Raw genomic sequence first — 14446 nt, forward strand, 5'->3', positions numbered from 1 at the left:
TAACGCGTGACGTGGCATTGCGCAAAAAATTTTGAATCAGCCGTGTAAACTTCAGCCCGAAACCCATTCTGGTCATGACTTTCTGTAAATAAAAATGACTTATTCGATCAAATGCATTTTTAAAATCTACTAATAAAATTCCAGCAGTCCGCACCCTGGCGCTTTTGACATATCCTATACAGTCTCTATATGCCAAAATAGCATCGAAGATAGTTCGATCTCGTACAGCGCACGTCTGATTTTCACTGAGAACTTTCGGCAGAACTTGCTTCATCCTAATTGCGACACACCGTGCCACAATTTTGTAATCCGAGTTTAATAAAGTTATAGGGCGGACATTGTTAATGCTCGGCACAGCTGTGGTTTTCGGAACGAGGGCAATACAGCCCTCTTCAAATTCTGCCGGTATAGCAATGCCGTTTTGAATGTCATTGGCAACTGCAAGTAGAGTATCGCTCAGAACATTAAAAAACTTGAGATAAAATTCTACTGGTATCCCATCTACACCGGGAGATTTCCCCCGCGGACTGCCGTGAACAGCCTCCCTTAGTTCCTCAAGAGTAAAGGTTGCGTTAAGATGAGCCCTATCGGTGCGGCTCAAAACATTTGGCGTCTGTTGCAATAGCCACCGCATCGCGCCAGGAATCACAGCGACATCGTTGAAAAGAGACGCAAAGTGCTCAGAAATTTCCCGTTCAATTTGGCCCACGTCAGAGGTTTTTGTACCGTCACGTGTGATCCAAGTATCAATGCGTAACTTCGCGCGCCTCCTTCTCTCCCTATTTAGATGGTACACAGATAACGCCTCCCCGTCCACGACACCCACCGGCTGACTTCGAATAACCGGGCCGTCACATTTCTGCCTCAGCTCGTGGAACAGTTTGGCCTTAAATTGCTTGAGAGTAGGAAGAAGTTCGGGCTGGGCTGTAACTCGCTGGGCGAGATCACGCAGACAACTCTGATAAAAACGCGCTGTCTCACGACGCCAATGAGCAGCTTCACGGCTAAAATTAATTAAAAATGCCCTTATAGCCGGCTTAGCAACCTTCACCCACCACTCAAGAGTGCTGCGTGCTGCAGGCTTGGCCTGCAAGACGCTTTGCCACATGACCGTAAACTGTCGATTAAAATGTACATCACTTAAAAGGCTGCAGTTAAACTTCCACAACGTCTTCCGACGAGGAATACGGGGAAGAGAGAAAATGAGTCGACATACATAAGCACAGTGATCAGAAAAAAGAACTGGATGAACTTCTGCCTCTAAAACATTAGTCACAAGCGGGGACGACACATAAATCCTGTCAAGACGACTATGGCCCGTGGGATAAAAATAGGTAAACTCCGTTGTGTGAGGGTGGAGCACACGCCACGTATCTCGGAGCCGGAGTCCATCAACTAGAGCAGAAAGTCCCGGACACCTATTGGGTCTAGGCTCCTGGTCCCTGTCTTCTATAACAGCATTAAAATCTCCCCCAACAACTAAGTTGTCCCGATTGCGGTGAAGAAAATAACAGAAGTCCTGAGAATAAAATCTGTTCCTTGCAGGCGTGCTACCAGAAGGGGCATAATCATTAACAAAAACAAAACCATTAACAGTACACGCAATAGCACGGCCATCCGGCAAACATTCAATACCTTGTACGTCATGACCAGAACGGACTAAAATCACCGTGCCTGTTCCTTCCAATGACACTACGTTATCAATAACAATAAAATCTGTAAAAGTAGCAAAAAACGACAAGGCGTCACGCGTAACCTCTTGTAGAAATGCTATGTGACAATTATTGGCACGTAAAAAGGCGTGCAGGGCGGACACCTTGTACTGACTACGCATCTTGTTTACATTGACAGTAACAACATTCCACTGACGTGGATCAGACGCCATTCGGAGATAAAAAAAAAAAACACAAAAGAAACAAACAGACAACAGGAAAACCTGCATCACCAATTAAAATGTGTGCCGCAGAATTAGACAGGTTATGCACGGGTTGAAGTCCCGTCATCCGTTTCCTCCACATCCGCCGACCAATCCAGCCGGTCACGGGGAGGAGGGGGCTCGGGCACGCCTGCAAACTCCATAGGCGCGTCTGCCGTAGATCTGGACACCGCCGTGGGGGAGGAAGCTAAGGAAGGTGTCGACCCAGGGTCACGCACAGACGTATGAGTGCGCCGAGGGTGTGGGTCGCCAGATTTCCGTTTGACAGGCATTTGAGCAGACGGCACAGCGTCCATGGCCAAGTCAACGTCCGTTTCGGAACCCTGCGTGCGCAAAATATCTTTAAGCCGGCGAACAGCCACGTCACGCTTACTGTCGGCAGGGGTGGTTTTCTTTACCGGCTGACTACGAGAAATGTGTCGTTGCTGGCCACGGCCTGACGTCGACGCCGGCTGGGGCGCAACTTCAACACGCTGCGGGGTCCGCTGCGAACCTTGCGGTGTCGGTTGGGACTGGGACGGCACGACGGCCCGACGGACCGGAGACGGGCTGCGAACCCGTCCGGAAGAAAAACCTGATTCCAATCGACCAGAAGTACTGGCACAACGCAAACGTCGAGGGTTGCTAGTACCGGCAGTATTCCGCTCGCGTCGCGATTTGGGGGCCTCTGGAAGCGAAAAACTCTCGTGGCGGTGGCCAGTAACATGGTCGGAAGTATCCACACTCGCGGACGCAGCACGCGTGGGGAACACAGGGGCGGGGTCTGATCCTGACAGCGTCACATCTCCCACGACCGAGTCCGATACTGCCACAGAGCTTACTGAGGGAGCGGATGCTAATACTGATGGCGTCTCAACAACCAGAGCAGACAATGAAGCCGTACGTAACGCAGCTTCATTGACGAGGCTAGATTCTGTGAATGGCACGCGTTCCGGAACGAGTACCGACACTGTGTGTTGCTCGCTAACGGAAGCGTCCTGCGACGCAGTCACATTTTCCGAAAGAGAACTAACAGTCACTTCCGACACAACGCTATGTATTGGCAAAGAGGGTGAGGTGTCCATTTCAGTAGCGTCCGCCGAGACGGCGGTTTCCTCAGCGCGTCGCGCGTCGCGGGGGGTGGGACCAATGGCGACTGCTGCCCACGTCATCTCGTCTTGCCTACTACCACGTGGCAGCTGTACCGGCCGCCTACGCACAGGACAGTCCTGCCGGAAATGACCAGTACTATTACAAAAAGAACACGTCTGGGGCTGACCGCTGTACGTTATGAAAGCGCGGTGTCCTTTAATATAAACAAAAGAAGGAATATGTTTCTTCACTATCATTTTTACACTACGGATACCGTTATCCACTTGAAAAAGATAAGCAGCTGACCATTTTTCCTTTGACACCGACAAAACAGTGCCATAAGGCGTCAAAGCACTCGAAATCGTTTCGTTCCGCATTTCAAACGGTAGATTGAAAACACGCACTGTCCGTATACCAAAACCAGCATTAGACAACACAACATTACTAATTCTGCCATCAAAGTGCTTAAATTGTCGCACACCGTCATTGGCCGTTACAAGAGTGTCACACATTTCGGGAGTTGGCAACTTCAAAAACAAAGAGTTCAAAAAGGAATCCAATTGCAAACCAAGAACGTCACTGTCCGTTAAGTTCAAATCCTCGCGAAGCCATTTATGAATTTCGAAAGCGGACGGCCGAATTACCGATCGATCAAAGGCGCACTGAATGTTATTCTGACGATCCTCGGAATCACCGTGATCCATTGTACTCACTTCCCTAAAAAGTACAGCACAGATGAAGAACCGCGCCGCGAAGCAACCGCCGCCGCCGCCACGAAGCACCCGTAAACACCGCCCGACACGCCGGAGCGAGCGCGCGATGTGTTCGGGCCCACGACTCCGAAGAGACTGGTGCCTAAAACCAGCGCCTTAGACCGCTCGGCCACGTTACCGTTGGACCACGACCGGCAAAACGTTTCCTTTGTAGTACAAAGATCACTCCGAAATGTAAGTGTCTTGGCAATCGCTGTGCCGTGTATGTCCACTGCTCTCCCACTGGAAGCGTCTCTTTAGGCCATCCACAACAAGAAAATGCCGTGCCCGCCGTATGGGAGCGACGCCACTTGTCTGTAGCTGTCGTAGTTAAGGAGACAGCAGCTCCTGGATTCGAACCCACGCCTACGAAGAGACTGGTGCCTTAACTCTTTGGAGCACGGTGGTATACATAGTATACCACCTTTTGAAAATTTTCTTGGCTCTTTGCACAGTGGTTTAACTGCACGACCACCACTCTAATATGCTCATCTAGTTCTCTACTTATCAGACAGATGGCACTCACTGCCTATAAGGAATCAGTTCCCGCCAAGAATTGCATAGATTACAACTGTGAAAGCTGCGTGCTGAGTTGTGCATGGTTTTTGCGTGTGAATAGTGGTTTATAACGAATTTCTTGTTGCGCCTGTGTTTTTTCCATATCTTGGACGTCACAGCTACGGTATGAACCCATGTATACATTCATATGCACAATCTTCCGTTATTTATATACAATTTATTTTGGTGGTATATTATTTGTACCACCGTGCATGTAGCAGTATTCTATTGCATTTCGTTTCCTAGTATAAAATTCGAAATCCTCCGCTACAAAGTTTAGTTTTTAATTGTGTTGTGACTTATTTTAGCTCTTTCTCCATTTTGTTTTGCTTACGTATTCTTTACTTGGATTCAGGCTGTTGTTTGAAAATGAAAATGTCAAGAAGAGGCTTACGAGATGAAGAAATCGAACGATTATTGTGTGAAATTCCATCAGACGAGGATTCCACTGTTGACACCACAGATGACGAATCTGATTATGAAGCAAGCATTGTTGCGGAGGCTATTGTGTCGTCTGAAGGCGAAGTTTCAGAGAGCGAGGAAGAAAGTGAGTCCACTCCGCCAAAACGCGCTGCTGACACAGCGCCAACTTGGGGACAACAATTCAATGCTACCTCAGGAATGCAGTTCGACAGTGAATCAGGACCAAGTGCTTTTATTAGGGACATTGATGATCCAGAACCTATCGATATATTCGAAAAAATATTTCCAAAAGAGCTAGTTGAGCTAATCGTTTTCCAAACAAATTTATATGCGACGCAATCTGGCAAGTCTTTCACTCCAACAACTGACAATGAAATACGAACTTTCCTGGGAATCAACATTTTGATGGGTATAAAGCGTATGCCAGCATACAGAGACTACTGGTCTAGTGCCCCAGAACTTCATGATCGTTATATTGCATCTCTGATGGCAGTAAATCGGTTTGGATGGTTACTGAGGAACATTCATCTGAATGATAACACATTGCATCCAGAAAAAGGACACCCAGGTTATGACAAACTGTACAAGCTGCGACCAGTGATCAAGATACTATCTGAATCTTTTTCCAAGTGTTACCAACCCAGCAAACACCTAGCAATTGATGAGTCAATGATCAAATTCAAAGGCCGCAACAGTATGAAACAATACATGAGAGATAAACCCATAAAGCGTGGTTACAAAGTGTGGATGCTGTGTGACAAGACCTCTTACAACTTGAAATTTGATATTTACACCGGAAAAGTAGGTGACACAGTGCAAACAGGCCTTGGGGAGCATGTAGTGCTGAGTTTGTCCTCTGAACTCGTAAATAAAGGCCATTATCTTTATTTCGACAACTATTTCAATAGCTATAACTTGTTGGCTGGTTTACAGCAGAGAAACATATATGCCTGTGGGACAGTTCAACCAACAAGGAAACATTTACCCAAATTAAAAACAGACAAAGAATTAAGCAGAGGTGAATTTGACTGGAGGGTCAGCAACTGTGGCATCCTCTACTTGAAGTGGAAAGATAAGAGAGCTGTTCATCTCCTTTCAAATTTTCACAGTCCTGAAGTTACTACAGTGACTCGCCGTGAAAGAGATGGTTCACGCATAGAGCTACCTTGTCCTCAAGCAGTGATGGATTACAATGCACACATGAACAATGTCGACAAGTTCGACCAACTGAAAAAATCATATGAAATAAGCCGGAGAAGTAAAAAGTGGTGGCACCGAATATTCTTTCACCTGCTTGATGTCAGTATCGTCAACAGCTATATAATTTGGAAGGAACTAGGCGATAGAGAAAAAATGACTGCCAAAGTCTTCAGGATGAGTATCCTGCAAAGCTTAGTAACCCAGAAAACACCATTGAGGCCATCTAGACTTCATGAGAGTCAAGTCCACGTAAAGAAAAACAAGCCATATGTTTCCTCACGCCAGCGTCTCGACAATTCATCCCACCAGCCAGAGCGTACTACCGCCAGACGTTGTGCGAAATGCAGTACAAAAAAGAAGCAAGTGCGCACTTTCTGGATGTGCGCTGAATGCAAAGTGCCTTTGTGCCTTAGCAAAACAAAAAGGTGCTTTCAAGATTTTCACAAAAAGGAATAAGAAACATATTTTATTTGTAAGGTTTGTAATTTGATTTTGTATTGTAAATGACCAATTGCCAGAAATAAAATTATTTTACATTAATTATACTAATTATTACTGCTTAGAGTAGAATTTAAAGGTGAGTTACAAGCACAAACCAAGATATCTCAAAAACTTTAGGTACGGCCCTAAGTGGCATGGTGGTATATTATATATACCACCATCTAAAACCAAAATCAATACAATAAAAAATTTTAATTCATGTTTTCCTTTATTAGCAACCCCACCAGACATAGAAAATGCATGTTTTATTAAAAAATTAATTAAACATAAAATCTGTGCATCAAAGAGTTAAACCAGTGCCTTAAACCAGTGCCTTAGAGCGCTATTTTTCGTAGTATTTTTTCCATGCAGCAGATTCACACATGACGTGGCTCACTGGAGTAGTATGCGACATAGGATGGAAAATACAGTTCCCGCCCGGGATCGAACCAGGGGTCCTTCTGCGTGTGAAGCAGACGCGATAACCGCTACACTACTTTTTTATTTTTGACCGCTCGGCCACGCTACGTGCGCTGCATTGGGCGCCAGTTTTCCCAGCATTTGTAGAAACAGTGCACGTCACAGCTTCCTGTTCTGCTGGCACTGGTTGCTCATCCATCGCACTTCAAACAACTGCCCTTTTCGACTGCAGAGAGCAGCGGACGTCCGCGCTCTGGGAGGCGACATTACATGTTGGTGATGAAGTGGTAGTACAAACTGCGGCCTGCGGAACACGAGTGAAAAATCAAGAGAGCACTGTAATTTCGAGTACTCGTGCACTATCTCTATAGCAACGGCAGCAAGGCAAAACTTTCAAAAGTGCCGTGACCAGGATTCGAACCTGGGTTATTGCGGCCACAACGCAATGTCCTAACCACTAGACGATCACGGCCACGGAGGCGCCCGCCAAAGCAGCTGGCGGGAATGCAAGTGGCGGCACACAGCAAAGCCCAGCCCACAGTGTCACGCCACAGCAGTGTCAGACACGTTCTCCATCACATGTATACAAACAAATGAACGCGCCTGCGCTGTCAGGACACTAACTACAGTGGTTAGCTGCATTCACCTCCGTGGCAATGTCTTGCAGTCCTCCAAGCCTCTTCGCTACAGGTACGTGGCTCGACAACAAGTGGACACACGCCGCATCTCTCTCGCCGTCGGGTGTTGCCGTGAATCATACTTAACGTAGCTTTCTGCACGCGTCAGCGTAGCGTCAGTCGAGCAAAGTCGAGACAAGTCGCATAAGAGGAGCAACAAAAACGCGCATTTCCGGTACCGGGAATCGAACCCGGGCCTCCTGGGTGAGAGCCAGGTATCCTAGCCACTAGACCACACCGGATAACGACGGCAGTGCTCTTCCAGCGAACGCAGCAATCACGCACGGTTAACTGACGACAACTGTAAGAAAATCCACTCTCTCACGTTATAGAACGGCGTGCTCCGGACGCATTTCGTGGACACGAACGCCAGCAATGATGAGAGCAAAAGGCGCTTACAAATCCTGTCGTTGCACCACGCACTGTTCTACGGCAATTCACGAAGCAGAAGCTGTTTTCTTTGCAGGCAATGAGTGCAGCCGTCTTCGACACAGGAAACAATTACACGTTTGGCAGCTGTGGGATTGGAACCCACGCCTCCGAAGAGACTGGTGCCTGAAACCAGCGCTTTACACCGCTCGGCCACGCTACCTACACAACACGCGCGTCACAAGAGCTGCATCCTACCCTACGAGAACACACAGCAGCGGCACAAAAATGAGACGTAAAAACTGGCCACGGTGGGATTCGAACCCACGCCTCCGAAGAGACTGGTGCCTAAAACCAGCGCCTTAGACCGCTCGGCCACGTTACCGTTGGACCACGACCGGCAAAACGTTTCCTTTGTAGTACAAAGATCACTCCGAAATGTAAGTGTCTTGGCAATCGCTGTGCCGTGTATGTCCACTGCTCTCCCACTGGAAGCGTCTCTTTAGGCCATCCACAACAAGAAAATGCCGTGCCCGCCGTATGGGAGCGACGCCACTTGTCTGTAGCTGTCGTAGTTAAGGAGACAGCAGCTCCTGGATTCGAACCCACGCCTACGAAGAGACTGGTGCCTTAAACCAGTGCCTTAGAGCGCTTTTTTTCGTTGTTTTTTTTCCATGCAGCAGATCCACACATGACGTGGCTCACTGGAGTAGTATGCGACATAGGATGGAAAATACAGTTCCCGCCCGGGATCGAACTGGGGGTCCTTCTGCGTGTGCAGCAGACGCGATAACCGCTACACTACTTTTTTTTTTATTTTTGAGCGCTCGGCCACGCTACGTGCGCTGCATTGGGCGCCAGTTTTCCCAGCATTTGTAGAAACAGTGCATGTCACAGCTTCCTGTTCTGCTGGCACTGGTTGCTCATCCATCGCACTTCAAACAACTGCCCTTTTCGACTGCAGAGAGCAGCGGACGTCCGCGCTCTGGGAGGCGACATTACATGTTGGTGATGAAGTGGTAGTACAAACTGCGGCCTGCGGAACACGAGTGAAAAATCAAGAGAGCACTGTAATTTCGAGTACTCGTGCACTATCTCTATAGCAACGGCAGCAAGGCAAAACTTTCAAAAGTGCCGTGACCAGGATTCGAACCTGGGTTATTGCGGCCACAACGCAATGTCCTAACCACTAGACGATCACGGCCACGGAGGCGCCCGCCAAAGCAGCTGGCGGGAATGCAAGTGGTGGTACACAGCAAAGCCCAGCCCACAGTGTCACGCCACAGCAGTGTCAGACACGTTCTCCATCACATGTATACAAACAAATGAACGCGCCTGCGCTGTCAGGACACTAACTACAGTGGTTAGCTGCATTCAACTCCGTGGCAATGTCTTGCAGTCCTCCAAGCCTCTTCGCTACAGGTACGTGGCTCGACAACAAGTGGACACACGCCGCATCTCTCTCGCCGTCGGGTGTTGCCGTGAATCATACTTAACGTAGCTTTCTGCACGCGTCAGCGTAGCGTCAGTCGAGCAAAGTCGAGACAAGTCGCATAAGAGGAGCAACAAAAACGCGCATTTCCGGTACCGGGAATCGAACCCGGGCCTCCTGGGTGAGAGCCAGGTATCCTAGCCACTAGACCACACCGGATAACGACGGCAGTGCTCTTCCAGCGAACGCAGCAATCACGCACGGTTAACTGACGACAACTGTAAAAAAATCCACTCTCTCACGTTATAGAACGGCGTGCTCCGGACGCATTTCGTGGACACGAACGCCAGCAATGATGAGAGCAAAAGGCGCCTACAAATCCTGTCGTTGCACCACGCACTGTTCTACGGCAATTCACGAAGCAGAAGCTGTTTTCTTTGCAGGCAATGAGTGCAGCCGTCTTCGACACAGGAAACAATTACACGTTTGGCAGCTGTGGGATTGGAACCCACGCCTCCGAAGAGACTGGTGCCTGAAACCAGCGCTTTACACCGCTCGGCCACGCTACCTACACAACACGCGCGTCACAAGAGCTGCATCCTACCCTACGAGAACACACAGCAGCGGCACAAAAATGAGACGTAAAAACTGGCCACGGTGGGATTCGAACCCACGCCTCCGAAGAGACTGGTGCCTAAAACCAGCGCCTTAGACCGCTCGGCCACGTTACCGTTGGACCACGACCGGCAAAACGTTTCCTTTGTAGTACAAAGATCACTCCGAAATGTAAGTGTCTTGGCAATCGCTGTGCCGTGTATGTCCACTGCTCTCCCACTGGAAGCGTCTCTTTAGGCCATCCACAACAAGAAAATGCCGTGCCCGCCGTATGGGAGCGACGCCACTTGTCTGTAGCTGTCGTAGTTAAGGAGACAGCAGCTCCTGGATTCGAACCCACGCCTACGAAGAGACTGGTGCCTTAAACCAGTGCCTTAGAGCGCTTTTTTTCGTTGTTTTTTTTCCATGCAGCAGATCCACACATGACGTGGCTCACTGGAGTAGTATGCGACATAGGATGGAAAATACAGTTCCCGCCCGGGATCGAACTGGGGGTCCTTCTGCGTGTGCAGCAGACGCGATAACCGCTACACTACTTTTTTTTTTATTTTTGAGCGCTCGGCCACGCTACGTGCGCTGCATTGGGCGCCAGTTTTCCCAGCATTTGTAGAAACAGTGCACGTCACAGCTTCCTGTTCTGCTGGCACTGGTTGCTCATCCATCGCACTTCAAACAACTGCCCTTTTCGACTGCAGAGAGCAGCGGACGTCCGCGCTCTGGGAGGCGACATTACATGTTGGTGATGAAGTGGTAGTACAAACTGCGGCCTGCGGAACACGAGTGAAAAATCAAGAGAGCACTGTAATTTCGAGTACTCGTGCACTATCTCTATAGCAACGGCAGCAAGGCAAAACTTTCAAAAGTGCCGTGACCAGGATTCGAACCTGGGTTATTGCGGCCACAACGCAATGTCCTAACCACTAGACGATCACGGCCACGGAGGCGCCCGCCAAAGCAGCTGGCGGGAATGCAAGTGGTGGTACACAGCAAAGCCCAGCCCACAGTGTCACGCCACAGCAGTGTCAGACACGTTCTCCATCACATGTATACAAACAAATGAACGCGCCTGCGCTGTCAGGACACTAACTACAGTGGTTAGCTGCATTCAACTCCGTGGCAATGTCTTGCAGTCCTCCAAGCCTCTTCGCTACAGGTACGTGGCTCGACAACAAGTGGACACACGCCGCATCTCTCTCGCCGTCGGGTGTTGCCGTGAATCATACTTAACGTAGCTTTCTGCACGCGTCAGCGTAGCGTCAGTCGAGCAAAGTCGAGACAAGTCGCATAAGAGGAGCAACAAAAACGCGCATTTCCGGTACCGGGAATCGAACCCGGGCCTCCTGGGTGAGAGCCAGGTATCCTAGCCACTAGACCACACCGGATAACGACGGCAGTGCTCTTCCAGCGAACGCAGCAATCACGCACGGTTAACTGACGACAACTGTAAAAAAATCCACTCTCTCACGTTATAGAACGGCGTGCTCCGGACGCATTTCGTGGACACGAACGCCAGCAATGATGAGAGCAAAAGGCGCCTACAAATCCTGTCGTTGCACCACGCACTGTTCTACGGCAATTCACGAAGCAGAAGCTGTTTTCTTTGCAGGCAATGAGTGCAGCCGTCTTCGACACAGGAAACAATTACACGTTTGGCAGCTGTGGGATTGGAACCCACGCCTCCGAAGAGACTGGTGCCTGAAACCAGCGCTTTACACCGCTCGGCCACGCTACCTACACAACACGCGCGTCACAAGAGCTGCATCCTACCCTACGAGAACACACAGCAGCGGCACAAAAATGAGACGTAAAAACTGGCCACGGTGGGATTCGAACCCACGCCTCCGAAGAGACTGGTGCCTAAAACCAGCGCCTTAGACCGCTCGGCCACGTTACCGTTGGACCACGACCGGCAAAACGTTTCCTTTGTAGTACAAAGATCACTCCGAAATGTAAGTGTCTTGGCAATCGCTGTGCCGTGTATGTCCACTGCTCTCCCACTGGAAGCGTCTCTTTAGGCCATCCACAACAAGAAAATGCCGTGCCCGCCGTATGGGAGCGACGCCACTTGTCTGTAGCTGTCGTAGTTAAGGAGACAGCAGCTCCTGGATTCGAACCCACGCCTACGAAGAGACTGGTGCCTTAAACCAGTGCCTTAGAGCGCTTTTTTTCGTTGTTTTTTTTCCATGCAGCAGATCCACACATGACGTGGCTCACTGGAGTAGTATGCGACATAGGATGGAAAATACAGTTCCCGCCCGGGATCGAACTGGGGGTCCTTCTGCGTGTGCAGCAGACGCGATAACCGCTACACTACTTTTTTTTTTATTTTTGAGCGCTCGGCCACGCTACGTGCGCTGCATTGGGCGCCAGTTTTCCCAGCATTTGTAGAAACAGTGCACGTCACAGCTTCCTGTTCTGCTGGCACTGGTTGCTCATCCATCGCACTTCAAACAACTGCCCTTTTCGACTGCAGAGAGCAGCGGACGTCCGCGCTCTGGGAGGCGACATTACATGTTGGTGATGAAGTGGTAGTACAAACTGCGGCCTGCGGAACACGAGTGAAAAATCAAGAGAGCACTGTAATTTCGAGTACTCGTGCACTATCTCTATAGCAACGGCAGCAAGGCAAAACTTTCAAAAGTGCCGTGACCAGGATTCGAACCTGGGTTATTGCGGCCACAACGCAATGTCCTAACCACTAGACGATCACGGCCACGGAGGCGCCCGCCAAAGCAGCTGGCGGGAATGCAAGTGGTGGTACACAGCAAAGCCCAGCCCACAGTGTCACGCCACAGCAGTGTCAGACACGTTCTCCATCACATGTATACAAACAAATGAACGCGCCTGCGCTGTCAGGACACTAACTACAGTGGTTAGCTGCATTCAACTCCGTGGCAATGTCTTGCAGTCCTCCAAGCCTCTTCGCTACAGGTACGTGGCTCGACAACAAGTGGACACACGCCGCATCTCTCTCGCCGTCGGGTGTTGCCGTGAATCATACTTAACGTAGCTTTCTGCACGCGTCAGCGTAGCGTCAGTCGAGCAAAGTCGAGACAAGTCGCATAAGAGGAGCAACAAAAACGCGCATTTCCGGTACCGGGAATCGAACCCGGGCCTCCTGGGTGAGAGCCAGGTATCCTAGCCACTAGACCACACCGGATAACGACGGCAGTGCTCTTCCAGCGAACGCAGCAATCACGCACGGTTAACTGACGACAACTGTAAAAAAATCCACTCTCTCACGTTATAGAACGGCGTGCTCCGGACGCATTTCGTGGACACGAACGCCAGCAATGATGAGAGCAAAAGGCGCCTACAAATCCTGTCGTTGCACCACGCACTGTTCTACGGCAATTCACGAAGCAGAAGCTGTTTTCTTTGCAGGCAATGAGTGCAGCCGTCTTCGACACAGGAAACAATTACACGTTTGGCAGCTGTGGGATTGGAACCCACGCCTCCGAAGAGACTGGTGCCTGAAACCAGCGCTTTACACCGCTCGGCCACGCTACCTACACAACACGCGCGTCACAAGAGCTGCATCCTACCCTACGAGAACACACAGCAGCGGCACAAAAATGAGACGTAAAAACTGGCCACGGTGGGATTCGAACCCACGCCTCCGAAGAGACTGGTGCCTAAAACCAGCGCCTTAGACCGCTCGGCCACGTTACCGTTGGACCACGACCGGCAAAACGTTTCCTTTGTAGTACAAAGATCACTCCGAAATGTAAGTGTCTTGGCAATCGCTGTGCCGTGTATGTCCACTGCTCTCCCACTGGAAGCGTCTCTTTAGGCCATCCACAACAAGAAAATGCCGTGCCCGCCGTATGGGAGCGACGCCACTTGTCTGTAGCTGTCGTAGTTAAGGAGACAGCAGCTCCTGGATTCGAACCCACGCCTACGAAGAGACTGGTGCCTTAAACCAGTGCCTTAGAGCGCTTTTTTTCGTTGTTTTTTTTCCATGCAGCAGATCCACACATGACGTGGCTCACTGGAGTAGTATGCGACATAGGATGGAAAATACAGTTCCCGCCCGGGATCGAACTGGGGGTCCTTCTGCGTGTGCAGCAGACGCGATAACCGCTACACTACTTTTTTTTTTATTTTTGAGCGCTCGGCCACGCTACGTGCGCTGCATTGGGCGCCAGTTTTCCCAGCATTTGTAGAAACAGTGCACGTCACAGCTTCCTGTTCTGCTGGCACTGGTTGCTCATCCATCGCACTTCAAACAACTGCCCTTTTCGACTGCAGAGAGCAGCGGACGTCCGCGCTCTGGGAGGCGACATTACATGTTGGTGATGAAGTGGTAGTACAAACTGCGGCCTGCGGAACACGAGTGAAAAATCAAGAGAGCACTGTAATTTCGAGTACTCGTGCACTATCTCTATAGCAACGGCAGCAAGGCAAAACTTTCAAAAGTGCCGTGACCAGGATTCGAACCTGGGTTATTGCGGCCACAACGCAATGTCCTAACCACTAGACGATCACGGCCACGGAGGCGCCCGCCAAAGCA

General features: G+C 49.9%; 13 non-coding genes across 13 annotated transcripts; all 13 read right to left on the bottom strand.

Annotated features, from left to right (window-relative positions):
• Nucleotides 1-7240: 7240 nt before the first annotated feature.
• On the bottom strand, nucleotides 7241-7312 carry Trnah-gug (transfer RNA histidin (anticodon GUG)). Its single transcript has one exon. It is a non-coding gene; the product is annotated as a tRNA-His (tRNA).
• A 375-nt stretch (nucleotides 7313-7687) lies between these two features.
• Nucleotides 7688-7759, bottom strand: Trnae-cuc (transfer RNA glutamic acid (anticodon CUC)). Its single transcript has one exon. It is a non-coding gene; the product is annotated as a tRNA-Glu (tRNA).
• Nucleotides 7760-8189: 430 nt separating this feature from the next.
• On the bottom strand, nucleotides 8190-8271 carry Trnal-uag (transfer RNA leucine (anticodon UAG)). The gene has a single exon. It is a non-coding gene; the product is annotated as a tRNA-Leu (tRNA).
• Nucleotides 8272-9018: 747 nt separating this feature from the next.
• Trnah-gug (transfer RNA histidin (anticodon GUG)) lies at nucleotides 9019-9090 on the bottom strand. The gene has a single exon. It is a non-coding gene; the product is annotated as a tRNA-His (tRNA).
• Nucleotides 9091-9465: 375 nt separating this feature from the next.
• Trnae-cuc (transfer RNA glutamic acid (anticodon CUC)) lies at nucleotides 9466-9537 on the bottom strand. The gene has a single exon. It is a non-coding gene; the product is annotated as a tRNA-Glu (tRNA).
• A 430-nt stretch (nucleotides 9538-9967) lies between these two features.
• Nucleotides 9968-10049, bottom strand: Trnal-uag (transfer RNA leucine (anticodon UAG)). The gene has a single exon. It is a non-coding gene; the product is annotated as a tRNA-Leu (tRNA).
• Nucleotides 10050-10796: 747 nt separating this feature from the next.
• On the bottom strand, nucleotides 10797-10868 carry Trnah-gug (transfer RNA histidin (anticodon GUG)). Its single transcript has one exon. It is a non-coding gene; the product is annotated as a tRNA-His (tRNA).
• A 375-nt stretch (nucleotides 10869-11243) lies between these two features.
• On the bottom strand, nucleotides 11244-11315 carry Trnae-cuc (transfer RNA glutamic acid (anticodon CUC)). The gene has a single exon. It is a non-coding gene; the product is annotated as a tRNA-Glu (tRNA).
• A 430-nt stretch (nucleotides 11316-11745) lies between these two features.
• Nucleotides 11746-11827, bottom strand: Trnal-uag (transfer RNA leucine (anticodon UAG)). Its single transcript has one exon. It is a non-coding gene; the product is annotated as a tRNA-Leu (tRNA).
• Nucleotides 11828-12574: 747 nt separating this feature from the next.
• On the bottom strand, nucleotides 12575-12646 carry Trnah-gug (transfer RNA histidin (anticodon GUG)). Its single transcript has one exon. It is a non-coding gene; the product is annotated as a tRNA-His (tRNA).
• Nucleotides 12647-13021: 375 nt separating this feature from the next.
• Nucleotides 13022-13093, bottom strand: Trnae-cuc (transfer RNA glutamic acid (anticodon CUC)). The gene has a single exon. It is a non-coding gene; the product is annotated as a tRNA-Glu (tRNA).
• Nucleotides 13094-13523: 430 nt separating this feature from the next.
• Nucleotides 13524-13605, bottom strand: Trnal-uag (transfer RNA leucine (anticodon UAG)). Its single transcript has one exon. It is a non-coding gene; the product is annotated as a tRNA-Leu (tRNA).
• Nucleotides 13606-14352: 747 nt separating this feature from the next.
• On the bottom strand, nucleotides 14353-14424 carry Trnah-gug (transfer RNA histidin (anticodon GUG)). The gene has a single exon. It is a non-coding gene; the product is annotated as a tRNA-His (tRNA).
• Nucleotides 14425-14446: the final 22 nt, after the last annotated feature.

Source organism: Schistocerca cancellata, unplaced genomic scaffold (genome assembly GCF_023864275.1).
Source record: "Schistocerca cancellata isolate TAMUIC-IGC-003103 unplaced genomic scaffold, iqSchCanc2.1 HiC_scaffold_422, whole genome shotgun sequence".
Lineage (NCBI taxonomy): Eukaryota > Metazoa > Arthropoda > Insecta > Orthoptera > Acrididae > Schistocerca > Schistocerca cancellata.